The 27,825-nt window shown below is 40.9% G+C and overlaps 1 protein-coding gene and 1 long non-coding RNA gene across 3 annotated transcripts in view; one reads left to right on the top strand and one right to left on the bottom strand.

The window, feature by feature from the left end:
- DAG1 (dystroglycan 1) overlaps positions 1-27,825 on the top strand; it is a 98,716-nt gene that overhangs the window by 34,956 nt on the left and 35,935 nt on the right. The gene's annotated exons all lie outside the window — the stretch shown is intronic.
- The window catches only part of LOC142099942 (uncharacterized), a 101,385-nt gene that overhangs the window by 57,855 nt on the left and 15,705 nt on the right, over positions 1-27,825 (bottom strand). Inside the window, exon 3 of one of the 2 annotated variants that reach the window (XR_012678639.1) lies at positions 22,118-22,296. This is a non-coding gene — a long non-coding RNA (uncharacterized LOC142099942). Of the gene's footprint in view, positions 1-21,806; positions 22,297-27,825 lie in introns of those variants that run through there. The other variant, XR_012678638.1, reaches the window with a different exon arrangement.

Raw genomic sequence — 27,825 nt, 5'->3', positions numbered from 1 at the left:
CCTGCTCTTCTCTGTTTCCTTCTGTTCCTACCTACCCCCTCCCTCTTCTACATCTCCTGAAATCTATTCCCTCGCATCATTCTTACCTTCTCCTAATTCTCCCTCTCGCAATTATACTCCCTCCCCCAAAATCAGCCCCATCTCCATTCCTCTCCCACCTGCTGTTCCACTTCCCCTGCCCACCAATTGGTCGCCAGCAACCTCATCTCTCCTCTTCCCTCTCTTCCTCTATCCTGTGGTTTCTGGAATGCCAGGTCAGCCTGTAACAAATTGGCATCCATGATCTCTCTATCTCTAGATCCATCAACCTGCTTGCCATCAGTAATACCTGGCTATCCCATGAGGACACTACCTCTCCTGCTGCTCTCTTTCAGAGCTTGTCCTTGACCCAGACCTGGTGACAAGGTGGTGGCGTTGGCTTACTTCTCTCCCGCTGCTGCTCTTTCAAGTTCTTACCCCTGAACACTCCCTCTCTTTCTCCTCTTTCGAAGTACACTCCATCGCCTCTTCCACGGAGCCCACCTTCGTGTTATCTAAGCTCCTCTTTGTCCCGTCTCACAATTTCTTGAACACCTCACCACCTGGCTCTCTCACTTTCTCTTCTCTAACCTTCCCTCCCTCATCTTGGGGGACTTTAATATCACTATAGACAATCTCTCAGACCCTGCTGCCTCCAAACTTCACTCCCTCTCTTCCTCCCTTAGTCTCTCTCAATGAACCTCCTCTCCCTCCCACCGCAGTAGCCACTCCAATGATCTGTTTTTTTCACACCTTGGTACTGTCTCCGACCTCATTAATTCACCTTTTCCTCTCTTGGACCACCAATCTCCTCTCTTTTAGCATCTCTCCACCCCTCTCACCTTCTCCATCGCCTTAGGTTACTCTCACCAGGCGTAATCTTGACATTATTGATCCTACCAAGTTCTCCTCCTCCCTGGTCTCAGTCCTCTTACCCATCACCACTCTTTTTTGCCCGATGAGGCTGTCTCCTTCTATAATCGTACCCTTACCACTACTCTTGGTTCTGTCGTCCTGGCTGTCACCATCAAACTTTGACGGTACCTTCCTCAACCCTGGCTCCAATCTTAAAATTCTCCCATAGTGCAAGACGGCTCTGGAGAAAGTCACACACTCACAATGACTTCCTGCACTTCAAGTTATTACTCACCTCTTACAGTTCTGCCCAATCACTCTCTAAACAATCCTACTCTACAATAAGACTCTCATGTCCTCCCAATCCTCCACCCGCCCGTCACCTTTTGCCAACTCCCTCCTATACTATCCACCACTCCCCTGCTCACTCTCTGCTATCAACTTTGTTACACACTTCACCTCCAAAATTGAGTCAATACATCATGACATCTCACTTCAGTACCTTTTCACCCCACATTATCCCCCCCTCCCATCCCACCCCCTCCTCTGTCGACACTATCTCAATCCCTCTCTCCCCACTGTCATCCCCACTTCCTAGCCCACCCTCCTCTTCCTTCACTCCAGTATCTGCAGATGAAGACTACACCCTTCCCTCCCCCTCATCCCCCTCTACATGCCCATTTGACCCCATCCCCTCCCACCTCCTCCGCGCTCTCTCTCTTGAGGCCTCAACCTATCCCTCTTCTCTGGAACCTTCCCTTCCTCCTTTAAACATGCTCTTGTCTCCCCCATCCCTTGACCCTGCATTTCACTATATTTACCGCCCTATATCCCTCTTTCCTTTTGCCTCCGAACTTCTCAAACGGGTTGTCTACAACCATCTCACCACTTTTCTCTCTTCTCACTCACTTGACTCACTCCATTCTGGTTTTTGCTCCATCCACTCCTCCAAAACTGCTCTCACTAAAGTCACAAATGACCTTCTCTTCGCTTAATCCAAAGGACACTTGTTCCTTCTTATCCTTCTCTTCCTCTCTGCTGCCTTCAATGCTGCTGCCTTCGATACCATTGACCACTCCCTCCTTTTGCAAACTCTCAATTCTATAGGCCCCTGTAACACTGTCCTCTCCTGGTTTTCCTCTTACCTCAACAACCGCTCCTTCTCAGTCTCTACACATGACTCCACATCCCCCCCTCTTACTTTACCTGTCGGAGTTCTCCAAGGTTTCCTTCTTGGCCCCCTGCTCTACATCTCCTCCCTTGGTGACCCCATCCGCTCCTTTGGCCTCCAGTACCACCTCAGTGCTGATGATACTCAAATCTATCTTTTATGCCCTGACCTCTCTCCTTCCCTTATGTCTCATGTCACCTGCTGTCTCTCAGCCATCTCATCTTGGGTGTCCCAACGCTATCTTAAACTCAGTATTTCCAAGACTGAACTAATTGCCTTTACCCCTGCCCCTCACCCCCCTCTCTCTATTTTAATAATACTACACTACCTTTTTTTCCTCAAGTCCGATGCCTTGGGGTCATCCTTGACTTCTCCCTCTCTCTCAAACCTCATATTCTGTCTCTCTCAAAATCCTGCTACTTCCACCTTCAGAATATATCCAAGATACGGCCCTTTCTCACCACGGAAGCCACCGACACTCTTATTCACTCTTGTAATCTCTATACATAGATAAGTCTATTCTCAATGCTGCTGTCCGCCTCATTTTACTCTCCCGCCGCTCTGTATCTGCTGTCTCCCTCCATCAGTCCCTACATTGGCTCCCCATGGCCCACAGAATTAAATTTAAACTCCTCACCCTCACCTTCGAAGCCCTCAATCCCCCCCCCCTACATCTCCAACTTCATCTCTACCTACACCCCTCGCCGCCCTCTGCTAAGCACCACTGCGCTCACTATATCACCTCTTCCCACTACCATCTCTAGGACTTTGCCGGGCTGCTCCCCAGCTGTGGAACGATCTCCCATGCTCCATCAGGTTAGCACCTACTCTCACGGGCTTCAAGCGTGCCCTTTCTTTAAACAAGCCTATCAGCCTTTCTTCTAACTGCCTTGTCCCAACTTTCTCCCCCAGTCGGTACCAGCCTCATCCTTTAGGATGTGAGGTCTCAGGAGCAGGGTCCTCGTTCATCGTGTTCTCCTTCTACTATCCCATCACCCTCTGTACCTCTATTCTACATCCCTAGCCGTTGTCCTGAGCTCAGTACTACTTCCCGCTGATTACTACCATCACTATCACCTACTGTCCCTCATATAATCTTTATTGTGTTACCTGTATATTTGTTTGTTCAGTATGTCTGGTCTTTGTTTACTGCTTTTCATGTAACATGTTGTGTTATGGATCTTTGCGTTCTGTACATGTCATGTACGGGGCTGTCTTGTGGCGGCTTATAAATAAAAGATAATAATACAATAATAATGGGGTAAATTCCTACTGTGCTAATGGTGAACTGACTTTAGTTCATAAATGCAAATGATTGCTTCATTATAAGACGTGTTAATTACATGGTGGATCGCCAGAAGCTGACGCTGTATACCTGGGATAGAAGCAGAGACTTTATGTAATATACAGCTTCATTTATTGGGGATTGTTTCACCAACTCTATTAGGTTCCAGATTTATTCACCGTCCATCCCCCAACCAGAAAACTGGGAGGTCCCAGTTACGAACTTGTCCCTTTCTGCATTTCCCAGGAAACACAACTAAAGTAGCTGCATGATGATATTATACCTGGAGACACCGTGGTGCGATACACAATGCACAAATCATTCTATATGTAGCCCCCGCGTACAGCGCTATATTTACCCCCTCCTTGGTTTGCTGGTTTGGGACAGGACTTATATAGTGCAGGACACGGGTGTAATAACATGAAGGACAGAGATGTTATTTACCTGCAGTACAGATATTGGGGGTGCTCAGTAAAAATCTCAGCTGACAATTGCTGCCAATATGTTTCTATAGACGCCTAGTAAATGTTATCAGGAGCAGACAGTGATTTAAATCCAGCAGATTAAACACTATGGAAGAAGCGGCTATGTTGTAATCCGTGTTATCTCCGGCACACGGAGCATATTCACAAAGGTCAAGCAGCGATTCGTAGCTCCTCCCTGTATGCCACAAAAGCGCCAGAAAAGTGTTCAATATTTACAATATGATTTATACAGCAAAAAATATAAAATCTGAAAATTCCACTGTGGGGAAAATTAAACTGAATAATCTCCAGTGCGGCGTTACCCTTAAGAGGGCGGTTTAGAGTAAGCGAAGATGTAAGTAAAAATTACACAGTATAAAGGTGTAATAAGAATTGCACAGTATAAAGGTGTAAGTAAAAATTACACAGTATAAAGGTGTAAGTAAAAATTACACAGTATAAAGGTGTAATAAGAATTACACAGTATAAAGGTGTAATAAGAATTGCACAGTATAAAGGTGTAATAAGAATTACACAGTATAAAGGTGTAATAAGAATTACACAGTATAAAGGTGTAATAAGAATTACACAGTATAAAGGTGTAATAAGAATTACACAGTATAAAGGTGTAATAAGAATTGCACAGTATAAAGGTGTAATAAGAATTGCACAGTATAAAGGTGTAATAAGAATTGCACAGTATAAAGGTGTAATAAGAATTGCACAGTATAAAGGTGTAATAAGAATTACACAGTATAAAGGTGTAATAAGAATTACACAGTATAAAGGTGTAATAAGAATTACACAGTATAAAGGTGTAATAAGAATTACACAGTATAAAGGTGTAATAAGAATTGCACAGTATAAAGGTGTAATAAGAATTGCACAGTATAAAGGTGTAATAAGAATTGCACAGTATAAAGGTGTAATAAGAATTGCACAGTATAAAGGTGTAATAAGAATTGCACAGTATAAAGGTGTAATAAGAATTACACAGTATAAAGGTGTAATAAGAATTGCACAGTATAAAGGTGTAATAAGAATTGCACAGTATAAAGGTGTAATAAGAATTGCACAGTATAAAGGTGTAATAAGAATTGCACAGTATAAAGGTGTAATAAGAATTGCACAGTATAAAGGTGTAATAAGAATTGCACAGTATAAAGGTGTAATAAGAATTGCACAGTATAAAGGTGTAATAAGAATTGCACAGTATAAAGGTGTAATAAGAATTGCACAGTATAAAGGTGTAATAAGAATTGCACAGTATAAAGGTGTAATAAGAATTGCACAGTATAAAGGTGTAATAAGAATTGCACAGTATAAAGGTGTAATAAGAATTACACAGTATAAAGGTGTAATAAGAATTACACAGTATAAAGGTGTAATAAGAATTACACAGTATAAAGGTGTAATAAGAATTGCACAGTATAAAGGTGTAATAAGAATTACACAGTATAAAGGTGTAATAAGAATTACACAGTATAAAGGTGTAATAAGAATTACACAGTATAAAGGTGTAATAAGAATTACACAGTATAAAGGTGTAATAAGAATTACACAGTATAAAGGTGTAATAAGAATTACACAGTATAAAGGTGTAATAAGAATTACACAGTATAAAGGTGTAATAAGAATTGCACAGTATAAAGGTGTAATAAGAATTACACAGTATAAAGGTGTAATAAGAATTACACAGTATAAAGGTGTAATAAGAATTACACAGTATAAAGGTGTAATAAGAATTACACAGTATAAAGGTGTAATAAGAATTACACAGTATAAAGGTGTAATAAGAATTACACAGTATAAAGGTGTAATAAGAATTACACAGTATAAAGGTGTAATAAGAATTGCACAGTATAAAGGTGTAATAAGAATTACACAGTATAAAGGTGTAAGTAAAAATGACACAGTATAAAGGTGTAATAAGAATTGCACAGTATAAAGGTGTAATAAGAATTACACAGTATAAAGGTGTAATAAGAATTACACAGTATAAAGGTGTAATAAGAATTGCACAGTATAAAGGTGTAATAAGAATTACACAGTATAAAGGTGTAATAAGAATTACACAGTATAAAGGTGTAATAAGAATTACACAGTATAAAGGTGTAATAAGAATTGCACAGTATAAAGGTGTAATAAGAATTACACAGTATAAAGGTGTAATAAGAATTACACAGTATAAAGGTGTAATAAGAATTACACAGTATAAAGGTGTAATAAGAATTACGCAGTATAAAGGTGTAAGTAAAAATTACACAGTATAAAGGTGTAATAAGAATTACACAGTATAAAGGTGTAATAAGAATTACACAGTATAAAGGTGTAATAAGAATTGCACAGTATAAAGGTGTAATAAGAATTACACAGTATAAAGGTGTAATAAGAATTACGCAGTATAAAGGTGTAAGTAAAAATTACACAGTATAAAGGTGTAATAAGAATTACACAGTATAAAGGTGTAATAAGAATTACACAGTATAAAGGTGTAATAAGAATTGCACAGTATAAAGGTGTAATAAGAATTACACAGTATAAAGGTGTAATAAGAATTGCACAGTATAAAGGTGTAATAAGAATTACACAGTATAAAGGTGTAATAAGAATTGCACAGTATAAAGGTGTAATAAGAATTACACAGTATAAAGGTGTAATAAGAATTACACAGTATAAAGGTGTAATAAGAATTACGCAGTATAAAGGTGTAAGTAAAAATTACACAGTATAAAGGTGTAATAAGAATTACACAGTATAAAGGTGTAATAAGAATTACACAGTATAAAGGTGTAATAAGAATTGCACAGTATAAAGGTGTAATAAGAATTACACAGTATAAAGGTGTAATAAGAATTACACAGTATAAAGGTGTAATAAGAATTACACAGTATAAAGGTGTAATAAGAATTACACAGTATAAAGGTGTAATAAGAATTGCACAGTATAAAGGTGTAATAAGAATTACACAGTATAAAGGTGTAATAAGAATTGCACAGTATAAAGGTGTAATAAGAATTACACAGTATAAAGGTGTAATAAGAATTACACAGTATAAAGGTGTAATAAGAATTACACAGTATAAAGGTGTAATAAGAATTACACAGTATAAAGGTGTAATAAGAATTACACAGTATAAAGGTGTAATAAGAATTGCACAGTATAAAGGTGTAATAAGAATTACACAGTATAAAGGTGTAATAAGAATTGCACAGTATAAAGGTGTAATAAGAATTACACAGTATAAAGGTGTAATAAGAATTGCACAGTATAAAGGTGTAATAAGAATTGCACAGTATAAAGGTGTAATAAGAATTGCACAGTATAAAGGTGTAATAAGAATTGCACAGTATAAAGGTGTAATAAGAATTACACAGTATAAAGGTGTAATAAGAATTACACAGTATAAAGGTGTAATAAGAATTACACAGTATAAAGGTGTAATAAGAATTGCACAGTATAAAGGTGTAATAAGAATTGCACAGTATAAAGGTGTAATAAGAATTACACAGTATAAAGGTGTAAGTAAAAATTACACAGTATAAAGGTGTAATAAGAATTACACAGTATAAAGGTGTAATAAGAATTACACAGTATAAAGGTGTAATAAGAATTACACAGTATAAAGGTGTAATAAGAATTGCACAGTATAAAGGTGTAATAAGAATTACACAGTATAAAGGTGTAATAAGAATTGCACAGTATAAAGGTGTAATAAGAATTACACAGTATAAAGGTGTAATAAGAATTACACAGTATAAAGGTGTAATAAGAATTACACAGTATAAAGGTGTAATAAGAATTACACAGTATAAAGGTGTAATAAGAATTACACAGTATAAAGGTGTAATAAGAATTGCACAGTATAAAGGTGTAATAAGAATTACACAGTATAAAGGTGTAATAAGAATTGCACAGTATAAAGGTGTAATAAGAATTGCACAGTATAAAGGTGTAATAAGAATTGCACAGTATAAAGGTGTAATAAGAATTGCACAGTATAAAGGTGTAATAAGAATTACACAGTATAAAGGTGTAATAAGAATTACACAGTATAAAGGTGTAATAAGAATTACACAGTATAAAGGTGTAATAAGAATTGCACAGTATAAAGGTGTAATAAGAATTGCACAGTATAAAGGTGTAATAAGAATTGCACAGTATAAAGGTGTAATAAGAATTACACAGTATAAAGGTGTAAGTAAAAATTACACAGTATAAAGGTGTAATAAGAATTACACAGTATAAAGGTGTAATAAGAATTACACAGTATAAAGGTGTAATAAGAATTGCACAGTATAAAGGTGTAATAAGAATTACACAGTATAAAGGTGTAATAAGAATTGCACAGTATAAAGGTGTAATAAGAATTACACAGTATAAAGGTGTAATAAGAATTACACAGTATAAAGGTGTAATAAGAATTACACAGTATAAAGGTGTAATAAGAATTACACAGTATAAAGGTGTAATAAGAATTACACAGTATAAAGGTGTAATAAGAATTGCACAGTATAAAGGTGTAATAAGAATTACACAGTATAAAGGTGTAATAAGAATTGCACAGTATAAAGGTGTAATAAGAATTGCACAGTATAAAGGTGTAATAAGAATTGCACAGTATAAAGGTGTAATAAGAATTGCACAGTATAAAGGTGTAATAAGAATTACACAGTATAAAGGTGTAATAAGAATTACACAGTATAAAGATGTAATAAGAATTACGCAGTATAAAGGTGTAATAAGAATTACACAGTATAAAGGTGTAATAAGAATTACACAGTATAAAGGTGTAATAAGAATTACACAGTATAAAGGTGTAATAGGAATTACACAGTATAAAGGTGTAATAAGAATTACACAGTATAAAGGTGTAATAAGAATTGCACAGTATAAAGGTGTAATAAGAATTGCACAGTATAAAGGTGTAATAAGAATTACACAGTATAAAGGTGTAATAAGAATTGCACTCAGTAAGTGTCTCATGACAATCTCCAGCTGTAGTTTTGCATTGTCATTGAGTAAGTTGCACCCGTGTATTGGGGCATTAAATGATCCCTCTGGAGGCCCCCATGGATCCAGCCATACAGAGAATGCTCCGTCTGTGCCCCATGCTGACCACCATTTGACCCTGCACCTCTCCCCTCCTCTGCTGCTGAGAGCTGGGTCCATACCTCTTTTTATTGCCCTTTCCAAATGTTAGGGTCACATATCACTGATCTCTCAATCACATTTGACTTTTTCCATCTTTGATTTCATTTCTCCCTTCCGGAGACCTCTGCAGTTGCTCTGTTGCCTTTTCAGCTCAAATTAATTTAAATCAGAGAAAAGGAAAGAAAATCAATTTAGAGCTTGGAAAGAAATGTTCTCTGGGTATTTGGACGACAGAATAGAAGAAAACATCTAATAAAACATTAAACTGAAAAGGAAACGTGTTTTTACACCAGTCATTTCAAATGTATCAAAAAGATGAACTATATCTCTCAAACAATATAGTAATTATCATCAAAATGACACTGGGATGTGTTAAATAATTCTCATTAATAACATTGCGTATAATCTGTTTGTTGCCGGGGAAACATTGCAAAGTAATAGCTGGATGTCAGGGGTGATGCGTTACAGGAGTAAGAGTCCATAGGTGGTGGGTGAATAGTGGGATGGTGGAGATGGATGCTGAAGATGCATGTTACAGGTGGGTGGTGAAGATGGGTAGAAGAGGTGGGTGATGGAGGTGGAGATGGGTGGTGGAGGTGGAGTTTGGTGATGGAGATGGTTGGGTGGTGGGGGTGGATGATGGAAATGGGTGATGGAGTTGGGGGGGGTGGAGGTGAAGTGTGGTGATGGAGATAGTTGGTTGGTAGGTGTGGATGATGGAGTTGGGTGATAGAGATGGTTGTTGGAGGTGGAGATGGTGAGTGGAGGTGGAGTTGGGTGATGGAGATGGGTGGAGGAGGTGGAGTTGGGTGATAGAGATGGTGAGTGGAGGTGGAGTTGGGTGATGGAGATGGGTGGAGGAGGTGGAGTTGGGTGATAGAGATGGTGAGTGGAGGTGGAGTTAGGTGATGGAGATTGGTGGAGGAGGTGGAGTTGGGTGATAGAGATGATGAGTGGAGGTGGAGTTGGGTGATGGAGATGGGTGGAGGAGGTGGAGTTGGGTGATAGAGATGGGTGATAGAGATGGTGAGTGGAGGTGGAGTTGGGTGATGGAGATGGGTGGAGGAGGTGGAGTTGGGTGATAGAGATGGTGAGTGGAGGTGGAGTTGGGTGATGGAGATGGGTGGAGGAGGTGGAGTTGGGTGATAGAGATGGTGAGTGGAGGTGGAGTTGGGTGATGGAGATTGGTGGAGGAGGTGGAGTTGGGTGATAGAGATGATGAGTGGAGGTGGAGTTGGGTGATGGAGATGGGTGGAGGAGGTGGAGTTGGGTGATAGAGATGGTGAGTGGAGGTGGAGTTGGGTGATGGAGATGGATGGAGGAGGTGGAGTTGGGTGATAGAGATGGTGAGTGGAAGTGGAGTTGGGTGATGGAGATGGGTGGAGGAGGTGGAGTTGGGTGATAGAGATGGGTGATGGAGATGGTTGTTGGAGGTGGAGTTGGGTGATGGAGATGGGTGGAGGAGGTGGAGTTGGGTGATAGAGATGGTGAGTGGAGTTGGGTGATGGAGATGGGTGGAGGAGGTGGAGTTGGGTGATAGAGATGGTGAGTGGAGGTGGAGTTGGGTGATGGAGATGGGTGGAGGAGGTGGAGTTGGGTGATAGAGATGGGTGATGGAGATGGTTGTTGGAGTTGGGTGATGGAGATGGGTGCAGGAGGTGGAGTTGGGTGATAGAGATGGTGAGTGGAGGTGGAGTTGGGTGATGGAGATGGGTGGAGGAGGTGGAGTTGGGTGATAGAGATGGTGAGTGGAGGTGGAGTTGGGTGATGGAAATGGGTGATGGAGATGGTTGTTGGAGGTGGAGTTGAGTGATGGAGATGGGTGGAGGAGGTGGAGTTGGGTGATAGAGATGGTGAGTGGAGGTGGAGTTGGGTGATGGAGATGGGTGATGGAGATGGTTGTTGGAGGTGGGTTATATAGTAGGGTGGTTGAGGTGGATGATGGAGATGGTTTGTGGAGGTGGAGTTGGGTGATTGATATCATGAGAGGTCTGAGTGAAAGATAAACTAGGTAAATGAATATGAAGAATATGGAACAGAAAGGAACTTTTAAAGATGAAATGAGAACTAGATTATTATTATTATTTATATAGTGCTAACATATTCCACAGCACCGTACAACGACTGCACACGGTTCACTATCCCATTGGAGCTTACAATGTAATTTCCCTGCATCTGCACAGAAACCAGCAACTGTTTATTCAGTTATCCTAAGAGGAGAACATACACACTCTCCGCAGGTCGCCCTCTGCTTGCAGCACTGTACTGACTGTGCCAGTCTATCGCCCCGGGCACAGGTAAAACCTGCCAGTAGATTATATAACTGGAGGATGAGGGAGATTATTATTTGTTGAACCAGTGACATCATCACTTCAGTATTCAGCAGTAAGAACATCTCATGAATTATAATGTATAACGTATCATTATAGGGACAATGGTGACCGCCTAGTGCTTTATATAATGACAGAACTCCTCAGGGAGTATTAATATGTCTATAATCTACAGCAGGAGTACAGAGCCCCCTATAACGATCATATACAATAGATTCTACTGATGAATCCGTTGATCAGACTGCAGAGGTTTTCCTGGGAACAGCCCCCCCCCCCCAGTGAGAGCCGTTTAGCCAGCAGAAAGCAGAGGTTACCTGTAACACCCCAATGACTGGACATCATGTTATATTATAATGCAGGATGGTATGAATGCTGCCCCCCCCCCCCCCCCCACATCTCTAATACATACAGATGAATCTGCTGAGTATGATGAGGAGAAGTCTCCCTGCAGGTTTGTACAATTCTTCCAAAAATAGCAGCAGTGCTGAGTCCCCGAGATTACAGCCAGGTTTCTTATGCAAAGCAGCCAATCCTTAATTCATGGCACAGAGATTACCCACAGTTCCTGTGTACCCCTCCCACTGCTGGATTAACCCTTCCATGGCGGGGTGCGGCAGAGAAGCTGGCAATCTGTACAGCTAATCCTGGCATTAGTCTGTGTAGAGAGAATGGATTACAGGTCCTGTGTTCTTATATCCACGCTCTGTGCCCCCGACACTACACACAGTTTACAGGAGGATTAACGCTCTAAATCCATCCACCGCTGTCACCTGCACAATCCCTCATATGTACAAGATCTTATTACTAATATTCCTGTACCCCTGGAGGCTGTATCCATGTGACTGAATGGTGATAGGTGATAGTACATACCCCTCGCTCTCTAGCGCCATCCAGGATAGGGATAAATAACACTGACCCCGTAGTGCTACAATGGCCAAAAACACAACAAGTAGCTTGTTAATAATAGTAGTCCTCAAATATCCCCGTAATGTCTGTGTCTCTCAGCCAGCGATTCCCTGGAACATCCAACCTGCACCTAGAACAGCTATTATGTGCTGCTGGTGGGGGGGGTGTACTGTACCCCCGAGGGGCCATGGACTAGGCCCAAGAGTTACCAACATGTCATGTTTTCAGGATTTCTGTCTGTACAAACAGGTGGGATAATAACTGACCCAGAAAAATAGATAAACTCACCTGTGAATGGTCAAAGAGATCCCGAAAACATGAACCGTTTGTATCCCTTGAGTACTGAGTTTCAGCACCTCTGGTTTAGCCCCATTCTAAACTAACAGAGCCAGCCGGTGTGTGCAGCTGGGGTGGAACAAGGGATAATTTGGTTAGGATTCCACCCTGGCCTCTTAGTTTCCCCTCTCCGCTTTCAGGGGCCCATTCTGAGCGTGTGCGGCCCCTTTGTGCACCCACTACACATGTCCTGCACAGGAGCAGAGTGGGGGGTGCTGGGGCCAGGGTTGATGGACCATAGTAAGCCTGGTACCCACAACAGGAGGGCACCGGGGTGCCCCTCCAGCCCACCTGTGTTAAAAATATATATATTTTTTCCGACACGTGGGACCTTCTCCTTTACCCTCTGAGTCCCCAGGACAGGGATTGTTTTGGTGCAGGGGAGCGGCAAAGAGTAATACCAGAAGTGGCCCTGGCTGGGCCCTTGGAGGAGAGAGGGTGACCCCCAAGGCCCCGTGGAAGCTACACCCCCTGCACCCACCATAGTTCCACCACTAACAGGCAGCACTTACACCCCCTGCACCCACCATAGTTCCACCACTAACAGGCAGCACTTACACCCCTTGCACCCACCATAGTTCCGCCACTAACAGGCAGCACTTACACCCCTTGCACCCACCATAGTTCTCCCACTAACAGGCAGCACTTACACCCCCTGCACCCACCATAGTTCCACCACTAACAGGCAGCACTTACACCCCCTGCACCCACCATAGTTCCACCACTAACAGGCAGCACTTACACCCCTTGCAGTGCAGCATGATTTGCCAGCTGCAGACTCTGCACCCGGGGGGTAAGTTAAGCAGCTGCCTCTCGCTCTGCGGTCTGTGAACTAATCAGCTCTGGGGCTCCCACAATATATTCTGTTCTACAAATAAACATATTTTCAGCAAAGTGACCATTTTACTTTAAATTGCCTTTCCTGACCCCCGCTCTCCCAGCACCTGAGACAAGACGGGAAACGGAAGTCATTATAAGAGACAAGCGCATAAAACGAAGGGATTTGCTATTAATTTGCTGAGAAATGACAGAACCTGTGTTTGTCTGATGAAAATTGGATTCTTTGTGAGTAGTATAGTAAAACGTTATTGCAACTTGCAACCTTCCCGAGAATCCAATTATATAGTTACGTGGTTAATCCATAATGAACATTAGCGGAGTCTCTTCCAGAGGGCCCTTTACATTCAGCCGCTGACCCGTTTTGGCACCATAGGGATTAGAAGGCTCCATGGACAGAAAGTGATTGTGGACATATTGGCTCCAGGAATTTCTGTCTATTGTTATAATACAAAGCTCTGAAGAGTCAAAGAACATGTGGTTAGATTTCCATTGCGTTCATTTCTATATAATAATCCTGACTGTTACACATAGGAGTGTATCTAACAAGTGACAGCATGAGGTATTAGTCCATATCTTCATCACCACATTTAAGCCTGCACCCCGGGGTCCAGGGTCCTTCATTGTATGCAGGTCCTACACTAACAGATGAGGACCCCAGATGTCGGGGGTCCTGTGTCCTCACCTTGTATCCTATAGATCGTACCTGCTGGTACCAGATCAGACATGTAAAGGCAGCGTGTGTCTGTCCTATGTCCATATGTACATGATTAGCTGCAGAAATACCTGTGCTGACAGGACACACCTGTATACACACCTGGAGCACCAGGAATATCCAGGACACACCTGTATACACACCTGGAGCACCAGGAATATCCAGGACACACCTGTATACACACCTGGGGCACCAGGAATATCCAGGACACACCTGTATACACACCTGGAGCACCAGGAATATCCAGGACACACCTGTATACACACCTGGAGCACCAGGAATATCCAGGACACACCTGTATACACACCTGGAGCACCAGGAATATCCAACTAGAGTCTGAAAATATTGATTCTGTTGTTTACATCAAACTTGTGTTTTTCATTTCACGTCAAACTTCCCCCAAATCTTAGGGGTTCCCAGCGAAGGCTGTATGACATCTCTGTGGCTGGGTAATTAAACATGCATAGAAATCAGGCTGTAATTACAGAGCAATGCTGTACACATAGCACAACATGTCTGTATAGTGTGACGCAGGCTGAGGGCGGTAATCTGAGCGTTATTGTGTCTGAGATGAGAGGTCTCATGTTACCCCCAGAGCTGGGTGTATATATGTGTAACGTGTGTGATCCAGGTCCACCAGTGTTACATGACACCAGCGAGAAGATCTGGCTGCCAATATTTATAGCAGCAGGGGGGGCAGGCAGCTGACTTCCCCCCCAATCCAGGACCCCCACCCAGTCCAGTACCCCCCCCCCCCCTCTCAGTCCAGGTCTCCCAGGTGAGGATGGGTGAGACCTCCCCCCCAGGTGAGGATGGGTGAGACCCCTCCCCAGTTCAGAGCCCCCCCAGTCCAGGTCTCCCAGGTGAGGATGGGTGAGACCCCTCCCCAGTACAGAGCCCCCCCAGTCCACGTCTCCCAGGTGAGGATGGGTGAGACCCCCTCCCCAGTTCAGAGCCCCCCCAGTCCACGTCTCCCAGGTGAGGATGGGTGAGACCTCCCCCCCAGGTGAGGATGGGTGAGACCTCCCCCCCAGGTGAGGATGGGTGAGACCCCTCCCCGGTTGAGAGCCCCCCCAGTCCAGGTCTCCCAGGTGAGGATGGGTGAGAGGAATGTGAGTGCTGTAGCCCAGGACCAGAGCGGTAGGAGGGGGGTCTGTAATTCACGCTCCCGCAGGCCAGGAATCTCACTCCAGAGAGCACTTATCCATCCTGGGATGGCTGAGGTCAGATGTGTCTCAACAGAGACCGTGAGGTTGTGACGTTAGAAGATCACATCATGATCAGACTCATTACACAGGAATTGTGATGCTATCTGCAGGGATAACACAGAGATCACATCTACAGACAGTCTGTTAAATATGCTGAATAAATGAGGATTTATGGGGCTGTATCAGGATCTGCGCAGCATTTGTTGAACTACAAATCCCAGTTTGTTGATAGTTGCAGATCACCAGCAGGTGGAATTGTGGGTATTTTAGTAAAAGTTGTTATGTTTTTGGTCCGTGTTTTATACCCAAACCCCCTGTACCCCCCAAGTGTCCTTGTCATGGGGAGGATGTATTACAGAGCTCAATAATCAAGGTAAGTCTGATTATATATTTTGGTAAATTATTTAAAGGGTGTCAAAGGCTCTGTTGACTAAGTGCCTCATGCCTCCGTGATGTTACAGGTTCCACTGACTTAGTGCCTCATGCCTCAGTGATGTCACAGGTCACTCTGATGGCCTTATGCCTCAGTGATGTCACAGGCCACACTGACTTAGTGCCTCATGCCTCAGTGATGTCACAGGCCACACTGAGTGCCTCATGCCTCAGTGGTGTCACAGGCCACACTGACTTACTGCCTCATGCCTCAGTGATGTCACAGGTTACTCTGAGTGCCTCATGCCTCAACGAGGTCACAGGCCACACTGACTTAGTGCCTCATGCCTCAGTGATGTCACAGGCCACACTGCGTGCCTCATGCCTCAGTGATGTCACAGACCACACTGAGTGCCTCATGCCTCAGTGATGTCACAGGCCACACTGAGGGCCTCATGCCTCAGTGATGTCACAGGCCACACTGACTTAGTGCTTCATGCTTCAGTGATGTCACAGGTCACTCTGAGTGCCTCATGCCTCAGTGAGGTCACATGCCACACTGACTTAGTGCCCCATGCCTCAGTGAGGTCATATGCCACACTGACTTAGTGCCCCATGCCTCAGTGATGTCACAGGTCACTCTGAGTGCCTCATGCCTCAGTGAGGTCACATGCCACACTGACTTAGTGCCTCATGCCTCAGTGAGGTCACACAGTGTCTGCTGTGCAGGGAACAAGAAGACTTTGGGGGTTGCAGAGACTGTCAGAACGTAATATGCTGTATCAGAATATAACGTATTAATGCTGTGTAATACTGCGTCTGATTGCCAGGGTTACAGGAGTGAGTCTGTGACAAGCAGGGATTACCACGCTCATCTCAGCCCGGATCTCAGCCCGCACCTCAGAGTCCCAGCTCACAACAATCCAGTTATATTAAATGATGGAGGAAGCGGGAACTAATCTTCCTGTGTCTGTCGTTATGTTGGACATTGTTCTCTTGTATCATTTCCTCCCGGCTGAGTTTGATGTTTACTGAAGAATTAATTGATTTTATTATAATCTAAAAATACTACAAATAAATGCAATATAAGGAGATTTTCTTTCCTTATTTCAAGTTGTTCATCCCCATCCTATAACCCCCCCCCCCCCTTCCCCAGGATGGGTTTTGATCTGAGACGCATTCTGTAACCTGGGCATAGGCAAACCGAGCAGGAGTTACCTAGTGCCTGGAAACCCCCCTCCAAGCCTGGGGCACTGTATAATTGAGGCGGCTGGGCCCTGCCCCTGCTTCACACGGCTCTGCTTGAAAGGGGAGAGCACCTAACAGTAGTGCACGCAGCATTGCCCATGTATATTATGGGGATAAGAAGAGTTGGAGAGCAACCAAGCACTGTCTAAAATTATAACCACGCCCCCATGCATGCTGGTCACACCCACTGGTGGCGTGGTGTGGAAACCCCCCTCTACAAATCCTGCGTTTGCCCCTGCTGGGAGGGTCTTGGGGCATGGGACGGACTTTCTTAACGATATGGCAGCATGCAGTAAGAAATAAATACATTATTTACTATTACCCCAACAGACAGCAGTGTTGTTCACGTGTGATTCAGTAACAAAACTGGGCCAATAGTTCTGCAAATTAATGAACAAATCTGTTATCACTGGATCAAAAAAAAAAATGTTTTGAAAAAAGATTTTTTCAGGGGATAAAACATTGACTATAGTGTAATAATTCATCAATATGTTATTTTGTTCCCCTCCTGATTGTATTTTCATCTCCACTTTTACAAACTGACTCATCAGCTGAGAATTATCCAAATTTACAGAAACTCTAAACTGACCACAAGGAACATTTTGTAGTTTTTGTATAAATTGACAATATCATTATTATGGATTCTTTTTACTTTTTGTTTTTTAACAACACTTAACGGGCCGCGATGATACAATATATAATGCACTAATAAATATTACACATCCCATTTACATAATAAAACGATGTTGTTGCTTTTAGAACAGTTTTGTTTTAAACACAATTGAACCCAATTTCTCTTTCCAGAATACTGATCACTGCTGTTATAATGAATGGCGCTGGCTTTACAATTAGCAGCCTGTTAATTAGGATTTTATCTTGAGTTAATTGAAACGTCTACCTACTGCTTGCAGGAACGAAGCCGGTAGCTCAGTTTGGGAGGTGCGCACCCAACGCCTGTGGCTCCCGTACTGATCCCTGTTTTATTTCTATATCCCTCTTTCTGGCTGCACAGACCGTGGGGCATCTGTCAGGGCCGGGGGGGACGTCTGAGGGGGGAGGTGGGAAACAACTAACAAAGGGCATTTCCCCGTAAATTCAGTTCCTCAGCAACAGAGACCCCCTAAAAGGCCCCTTTCCACAGCGAGCCCCCCTACAACGTGCAGCATCCTGGGGGGGAGCGCTCCCATATTGGGCCTAATACAGGACAACTAAGAGCTCTACATGAAGAACACCGAGGGCACCGATACGCTGCGTCATGCGGAGTACGGGGGGATCACTGTTGTACTGTCCTCAGACATGTGTCATGTGATGGGAAGGGGCCGATAACAGAGGAGGTATGGGGCAAATCCAAGCAGCAAAAGTACTTTTTATTGCCCCTGTCACCCCCAGCAACAATGGCCCCATTTATTGACTGATGCGCAGCACTAATTCCTCTTTGTTGGCGCTGTGCTGCCTTTGATCAGGTGTTCCCGGCTTGATGTGGGTGATGGGAGGAGATGGGGGGGCCAGGGCGTTCCTCACTCTCCAAGACCAGCCCCACCTACACCTGACCAGGCCCCTCCTATACCTGAATAGGCCCCTCCTACACCTGTATAAGCCCCTCCTACAACTACACCTGACTAGACCCCTCCTACACCTGACCAGGCCCCTCCTACACCTAACCAGGCTCCTCCTACATCTATATAGGCCCCTTCCACACCTACACCTGAGCAGGCCCCACCTACACCTTACAAGGTACCACCTACACCTGACTAGACCCCTCCTACACCTAACCAGGCTCCTCCTATACCTGACCAGGCTCCTCCTACACCTGAGCAGGCCTCACCTACACCTTAGAAGGAACCACCTACACCTGACTAGACCCCTCCTACACCTACACCTGACCAGGCTCCTCCTACACCTGAGCAGGCCCCACCTACACCTCAAAAGGTACCACCTACACCTGACTAGACCCCTCTGACACCTACACTTGACCAGGCTCCTCCTACACCTGACCAGGCTCCTCCTACACCTGACCAGGCCCCACCTACACCTCAGAAGATACCACCTACAGATACAATTCAAATAAACCTCTTTAAATGCTGTTTTAGGAATGTGTCTAATTTGCTAATATGGTAAAAATAAAGTTCTGAATGATCTCTTCACTGCTGGTAATAAACAACTTCTAAACCTCATGTAATATTATTATTATTATTACACCGATTCTTCCTTTCACTGGCTTATTGTTACATGTCCTTTCTGTGTCGTCCCTGAGAGAGAATAGAGAGTCAGCAGTGCGTAACAGCACCCGATGCTTACGCTGTTGGATACAGGGGGACGGGTGCAGAACGACCTGCTCTCTGGGAACGTGTGAACTCTGCTGATGACATAATAAGGATAATTAACTGTACTTAATATCTCCATATATGTGACACATAGCCCCGCCTACCGCGTCACGCTCAGTACACACGGTCCCTAGTCACTAGTGAGGCTGAATATTTATTATATATCCTCCTCATAATGTGATTGTAGTATAACTATGGAACTACAGAACATAAAAGGGAATGTTTACTCTCCAACGATCTTAGAGATTCTGTTGTAGGACTACAGGTCCCAGCGTGCAGCAGAAGCTGCCATGTTGTGCTCTAATCCCAGGACAGGTGACAGGTTGCTGGTAGAGATCGTCATCAACATTTATTTATATAGCTGCAGCATATTCCGTAGCGCTGTACACTTGGGGACAAACAGTGATACAACAATACTGGGTAACACAGACAGTCTATGGGATTGCTGGGACTTGCAGTTCAGTTGCTCTGTCCCATTTGGGGGTACAGAGCGAAGGATCGGAGGATTCTCCCGCTAGGTGGGGTCTCCCGTAAACACATTCTCTCTGCACATTCCAGCACCAGGAAAATGCTTTTGTCCGGTTTCCATGGGAACAGGAATCTTTGTAAAACCTGCTAATCGCTCTGTACATAGGAACGAGGTCAGAGGGGACTTGGAATCCAGCCCCTGTAGGGGGAGAAGCCCCCCACCGCCCTGTGTGTGGAGGATGGTGACGGCTCACGCAGCTCTGAGCGTCTCTCCACTGTCACCGTGCTCTTATTATATATATATATATATATGATATTCCACGGTCTGGCTTTCTCGCTGAGTTTCCCAAAATAGCCTCATTGACAGACAAGAGACGAAACTGAAATATACTACGAGATATTAGCCCAGGTGCCCTCACGGCCAGCTATGGTCCGGCTCTGGCTACACCCTGGTAGACCTCGTACCTGGCTGAATGAACACCCTCCTGTTGGAGCTTTCACCAGGATCCTGGGCTCGGCTGTGTGGCAGCTCTTTGTGATGTCACAGCCAGGTTTAGAGCACTTCATGTTAGTGTATCAGACAGTCCGCTCTATGGAGACGACATGTCACACAACACAAACATTCAGCGCATCAATGTCTCAGTGATGTCAGCGGCTCCTGGTGAATTGATCGGCTGCATTATCATCAGTTCACCGCAGACAATGGCCGACCCACTAGTGAACGTCCGCACGTTAATCCCAGCAGCAGTTTATGTCTGATCACAGGGAACGCCCCGGAGGAGAGACGGACAGTGCGGGGTCTGAGCCCGGAACAGCACAGAAAATGGGGAAACATAGTTTATTACAATCATCACAAAGTATTGGGGGGGCATCACCCCGCTTACTGCGCTCGCCATTCGGGGAGAGTTATACAAATGTTATAATTCACAGATCCATACACAGATTACACCCACAGACACGTATTACATAATAGTACATATAGGCAGATATCCTATGACTGACAGCCTGGAACACGTTATCTGCTGTAAAATGATGATGAATAAAATAATCCCTTTACTAGGCCTGGATTATATTCTGACTTTATATATCACACAATACTTCTTATAATGGACAGCTGCAGAAAGTAGGGCCTGGGAGGGTATTCGGATGGGGGGGGGGGGGGGGGTTAACAATGGCCCAGAATAGAAAAAATAAACCTGAACTTCTCTACCGACGTCTCTGTGTCAGTTATTCCCGTTTATTTGCTTTTAGTAGGTTGACAGACTGACCAGAGCTATGGGGACGGCAGTGAGAGCTGGTGATTAGGTCACAGTGGTGAAATCTCTTATTTCTCCGACGTTAACCCTTTGTTAAATAATAAAAAGCGATGATAGAGGCTTATATTATATATATTATAAGGACACTGACTACCGTCTGCAATATCACGTGGTCATCGTAGACTGAGGGCGCGCCCGGCTGGGAGCACGTAGCAGCGTCTTGTCTGTTAGGGCAGAGCGCACCTAGACCCGTATTTAACAAATGTTGGGGAATCCGACCATTTATATCTTATCTGTAACCGTTCCCCAGGCTGTGCGCAGTCTAATGAACGTGGCGAGATCTTGGGATTGACGCCGATGTGTAATATTAGGAGAGATCCTTTGAATATTGTGCTATACTTTGCACTATTTGTACTATTACATGTTTTTATGGTACATTCTCCCTGGTTTATACGTTGGAACTTGCTATTTCAATAGAGGGTGTAATTATGTGTTGCCTGCTCCGGAAAACATTCCTGGAGACTAACATAAAATTATAATCCGGCCGCTCCTTTAAGTCGTTATTTAATCAGAGCTGGAACTGTTAAGTGGCAGCAGAGGGTAAAAGATTAGAAAGCACAATATCTCCTGAACTTCCTTCCTCGAATTGTCCGCCATCCAAATTCCCACTAATCAAATGTACTCTTCATTCTCTGTGTTACGCCGCGTTTACATAACCTGAGACCCCACGGAAAGGACTTAGGCTGTGATCAGCCGCCTTTATTGCTGGAAATACCCTCATATAAAGAGCTATTATACTGGATACATAGCACCCAACGAGGGCCTGAATCCAGACACATCCCCGAATCTCTGCTCCAGACTCCAGCAATGCCTCATCAATCCCACGGATAGCACTGGAACTACCTGCACTGAGGCTTTCACCTATTTTATTTTGTAATTCAGTTTATTATTGTCACATTTGTCAGGGACAAGTGACCTTATTAATACAGTGTTTTGGTGGGGGGTGCAGAATCCGCCCCCTGACGAGTGGTCACATCTCCGGGACCCCTGTACGTTACTGACAGCAGCCATGTTGTTGGTGTGTCTCTGGATGTACAGGGATTACGAGGAAAGGCTGCTTATAAATAAAGGATAATAATAATAACATGGACACACAGGGATGTTATTTACCCTCTGGGGCAGATCGCAGGCACCGTACATCTGATGAATCGCTGCTTGTTGGGTGAGAGGCGTTACGTCTCCTGTTTGACCTTCACGTCTTCATTAAACTTGTGAAAGTTTCCAGTAAAATGTGAGTCTGTGCACATTCCTCCGTGCTGTCCTCGGCTCGTGGGTTTATTCATCGGCTTCTGGAAAACACAGGATAAAACGCACAATCCCGAGAAACAAAAGTTAATAAAATAATAAATAAAGAGATCACTTCCTGTCCTCTGTTTCTTTTTTTAGGAAAAACAAAATAAATAAGCAGCTCTGTCTGTTCTGCTCTGATAGGGCTGCAAATGGAAAGTTTGGTTCATTCTGATTACCAGATTCTGTCGCTGCCTGTGATATGATACAACATACACAACACACACAGCATACACAGCATACACAACATACACAACATGCACAACATACACAACACACACAACATACACAGCATACACAACATACACAGCCTACAAAACATACACAACATACACAGCATATTGTACATAACTATCCAGCATATTGATTGTAACTATCCAGCATATTATACATAACTATCTAGCATATTGTACGTAACTATCCAGGATATTGTTTGTAACTATCCAGCATATTATACATAACTATCCAGCATATTATACATAACTAGCCAGCATATTATAACTATCCAGCATATTATACAAAACTATCCAGCATATTATAACTATGCAGCATATTGTACATAACTATCCAGCATATTGTACATAATTATCCAGCATATTATAACTATCCAGCATATTATACATAACTATTCAGCATATTATAATTATCCAGCATATTGTACATAACTATTTAGCATATTATATATAACTATCCAGCATATTTTACATAACTATCCATCATATTATAACTATCCAGCATATTATACATAACTATCCAGCATATTATAACTATCCAGCATATTTTACATAACTATCCAGCATATTGTACATAACTATCCAGCATATTTTACATAACTATCCAGCATATTGTACATAACTATCCAGCATATTTTACATAACTATCCAGCATATTGTACATAACTATCCAGCATATTATAAGTATCCAGCATATTATACATAACTATCCAGCATATTGTACATAACTATGCAGCATATTGTACAAAACAATCCAGCATATTATAACTATCCAGCATATTATACATAACTATGCAGCATATTGTACATAACTATCCAGCATATTATAACTATGCAGCATATTATACATAACTATGCAGCATATTGTACATAACTATCCAGCATATTATAACTATCCAGCATATTATACATAACTATCCAGCATATTATACATAACTATCCAGCATATTGTACATCCCTATGCAGCATATTGTACATAACTATCCAGCATATTATAACTATCCAGCCTATTTTACATAACTATCCAGCATATTGTACATAACTATCCAGCATAATATTACTATCCAGCATATTTTACATAACTATCCAGCATATTGTACATAACTATCCAGCATATTATAACTATCCAGCACAATGTACATAACTATCCAGCATATTATAACTATCCAGCATATTGTACATAACTATGCAGCATATTGTACATAACTATCCAGCATATTATCACTATCCAGCATATTGTACATAACTATCCAGCATATTATAACTATCCAGCATATTATACATAACTATCCAGCATATTATACATAACTATCCAGCATATTATAACTATCCAGCATATTATACATAACTATCCAGCATATTGTACATAACTATCCAGCATATTATAACTATCCAGAATATTATACATAACTATCCAGCATATTATACATAACTATCCAGCATATTATACATAACTATCCTACATATTATACATAACTATCCTGCATATTATAACTATCCAGCATATTATACATAACTATCCAGCATATTATAACTATCCAGCATATTATACATAACTATCCAGCATATTATAACTATCCAGCATATTATACATAACTATCCAGCATATTATAACTATCCAGCATATTATACATAACTATCCAGCATATTATACATAACGATCCAGCATATTATAACTATCCAGCATATTATACATAACTATCCAGCATATTATACATAACTATCCTGCATATTATAACTATCCAGCATATTATACATAACTATCCAACATATTATACATAACTATCCTGCATATTATAACTATCCAGCATATTATACATAACTATCCAGCATATTATAACTATCCAACATATTATACATAACTATCCTGCATATTATAACTATCCAGCATATTATACATAACTATCCAGCATATTATAACTATCCAGCATATTATACATAACTATCCAACATATTATACATAACTATCCAGCATATTATAACTATCCAGCATATTATACATTACTATCCAGCATATTATACATAACTATCCTGCATATTATAACTATCTAGCATATTATACATAACTATCCTGCATATTGTAACTATCCAGCATATTATACATAACTATCCAGCATATTATACATAACTTTCCTGCATATTATAACTATCCAGCATATTATACATAACTATCCAGCATATTATAACTATCCAGCATATTATACATAACTATCCAGCATATTATAACTATCCAGCATATTGTACATAACTATCCAGCATATTATAACTATCCAGCATATTGTACATAACTATCTAGCATATTATAACTATCCAGCATATTATACATAACTATCCAGCATATTATAACTATCCAGCATATTATACATAACTATCCAGCATATTATACATAACTATCCAGCATATTATAACTATCCAGCATATTGTACATAACTATCCAGCATATTATAACTATCCAGCATATTGTACATAACTATCCAGCATATTATAACTATCCAGCATATTATACATAACTATCCAGCATATTGTACATAACTATCCAGCATATTATAAATATCCAGCATATTGTACATAACTACCCAGCATATTGTACATAACTATCCAGCATATTATACATAACTACCCAGCATATTGTACATAACTATCCAGCATATTATAACTATCCAGCATATTGTATGTAACTATCCAGCATATTATAACTATCCAGCATATTGTACATAACTATGCAGCATATTGTACATAACTATCCAGCATATTGTACATAACTATCCAGCATATTATAACTATCCAGCATATTAAACATAACTATCCAGCATATTATAACTATCCAGCATATTATACATAACTATCCAGCATATTGTACATAACTATCGAGCATATTATAACTATCCAGCATATTGTACATAACTATCCAGCATATTATACATAACTATCCAGCATACTGTAGATGACTATCCAGCATATTATAACTATCCAGCATATTGTACATAACTATCCAGCATATTATAACTATCCAGCATATTATACATAACTATTCAGCATATTGTACATAACTATGCAGCATATTGTACATAACTATCCAGCATATTATAACTATCGAGCATATTGTACATAACTATCCAGCATATTATAACTATCCAGCATATTATACATAACTATCCAGCATATTATACATAACTATCCTGCATATTATACATAACTATCCTGCATATTATAACTCTCCAGCATATTACACATCACTATCCAGCATATTATAACTATCCAGCATATTATACATAACTATCCTGCATATTATAACTATCCAGCATATTATAACTATCCAGCATATTATACATAACTATCCTGTATATTATACATAACTATCCAGCATATTATAACTATCCAGAATATTGTATGCAACTATCCAGCATATTATAACTATCCAGCATATTGTACATTACTATGCAGCATATTGTACATAACTATCCAGCATATTGTACATAACTATCCAGCATATTATAACTATCCAGCATATTATACATAACTATCCAGCATACTGTACATAACTATCCAGCATATTATAACTATCCAGCATATTGTACATAACTATCCAGCATATTGTACATAACTATCCAGCATATTATAACTATCCAGCATATTATACATAACTATCCAGCATATTGTACATAACTATGTAGCATATTGTACATAACTATCCAGCATACTATAACTATCCAGCATATTGAACATAACTATCCAGCATATTATACATAACTATCCAGCATAATATACATAACTATCCTGCATATTATAACTATCCAGCATATTATACATAACTATCCAGCATATTATAACTATCCAGCATATTATACATAACTATCCAGCATATTATAACTATCCAGCATATTATACATAACAATCCTGCATATTATACATAACTATCCTGCATATTATAACTATCCAGCATATTGTACATTACTATGCAGCATATTGTACATAACTATCCAGCATATTATACATAACTATCCTGCATATTATAACTATCCAGCATATTAAACATAACTATCCAGCATATTATACATAACTATCCTGCATATTATAACTATCCAGCATATTATACATAACTATCCAGCATATTATACATAACTATCTAGCATATTGTACATAACTATCCAGCATATTATAACTATCCAGCATATTATAACTATCCAGCATATTATACATAACTATCCAGCATATTATACATAACTATCCTGCATATTATACATAACTATCCTGCATATTATAACTATCCAGCATATTATACATAACTATCCAGCATATTATAACTATCCAGCATTTTATACATAACTATCCAGCATATTATACATAACTATCCAGCATATTATAACTATCCAGCATATTATACATAACTTACCAGCATATTATACATAACTATCCTGCATATTATAACTATCCAGCATATTATACATAACTATCCTGCATATTATAACTATCCAGCATATTATACATAACTATCCAGCATATTATACATAACTATCCTGCATATTATAACTATCCAGCATATTATACATAACTATCCAGCATATTATACATAACTATCCAGCATATTGTACATAACTTACCAGCATATAACTATCCAGCATATTATACATAACTATCCTGCATATTATACATAACTATCCTGCATATTATAACTATCCAGCATATTATACATTACTATCCAGCATATTATACATAACTATCCTGCATATTATAACTATCCAGCATATTATACATTACTATCCAGCATATTATACATAACTATCCTGCATATTATAACTATCCAGCATATTATACATAACTATCCTGCATATTGTAACTATCCAGCATATTATACATAACTATCCAGCATATTATACATAACTATCCTGCATATTATAACTATCCAGCATATTATACATAACAATCCAGCATATTATACATAACTATCCAGCATATTATACATAACTATCCAGCATATTGTACCTAACTATCCAGCATATTGTACCTAACTATCCAGCATATTATACATAACTATCCAGCATATTATAACTATCCAGCATATTGTACATAACTATCCAGCATATTATAACTATCCAGCATGTTGTACATAACTATGCAGCATATTATACATAACTATCCAGCATATTATAACTATCCAGCATATTGTACATAACTATCCAGCATATTATAACTATCCAGCATATTGTACATAACTATCCAGCATATTATAACTATCCAGCATATTGTACATAACTATCCAGCATATTGTACATAACTATCCAGCATATTATAACTGTC

Source organism: Mixophyes fleayi, chromosome 8 (genome assembly GCF_038048845.1).
Source record: "Mixophyes fleayi isolate aMixFle1 chromosome 8, aMixFle1.hap1, whole genome shotgun sequence".
NCBI classification, from domain to species: domain Eukaryota; kingdom Metazoa; phylum Chordata; class Amphibia; order Anura; family Limnodynastidae; genus Mixophyes; species Mixophyes fleayi.
Note: the sequence above shows the minus strand (reverse complement) of the source record. Positions and strands in the feature narration are given on the sequence as shown.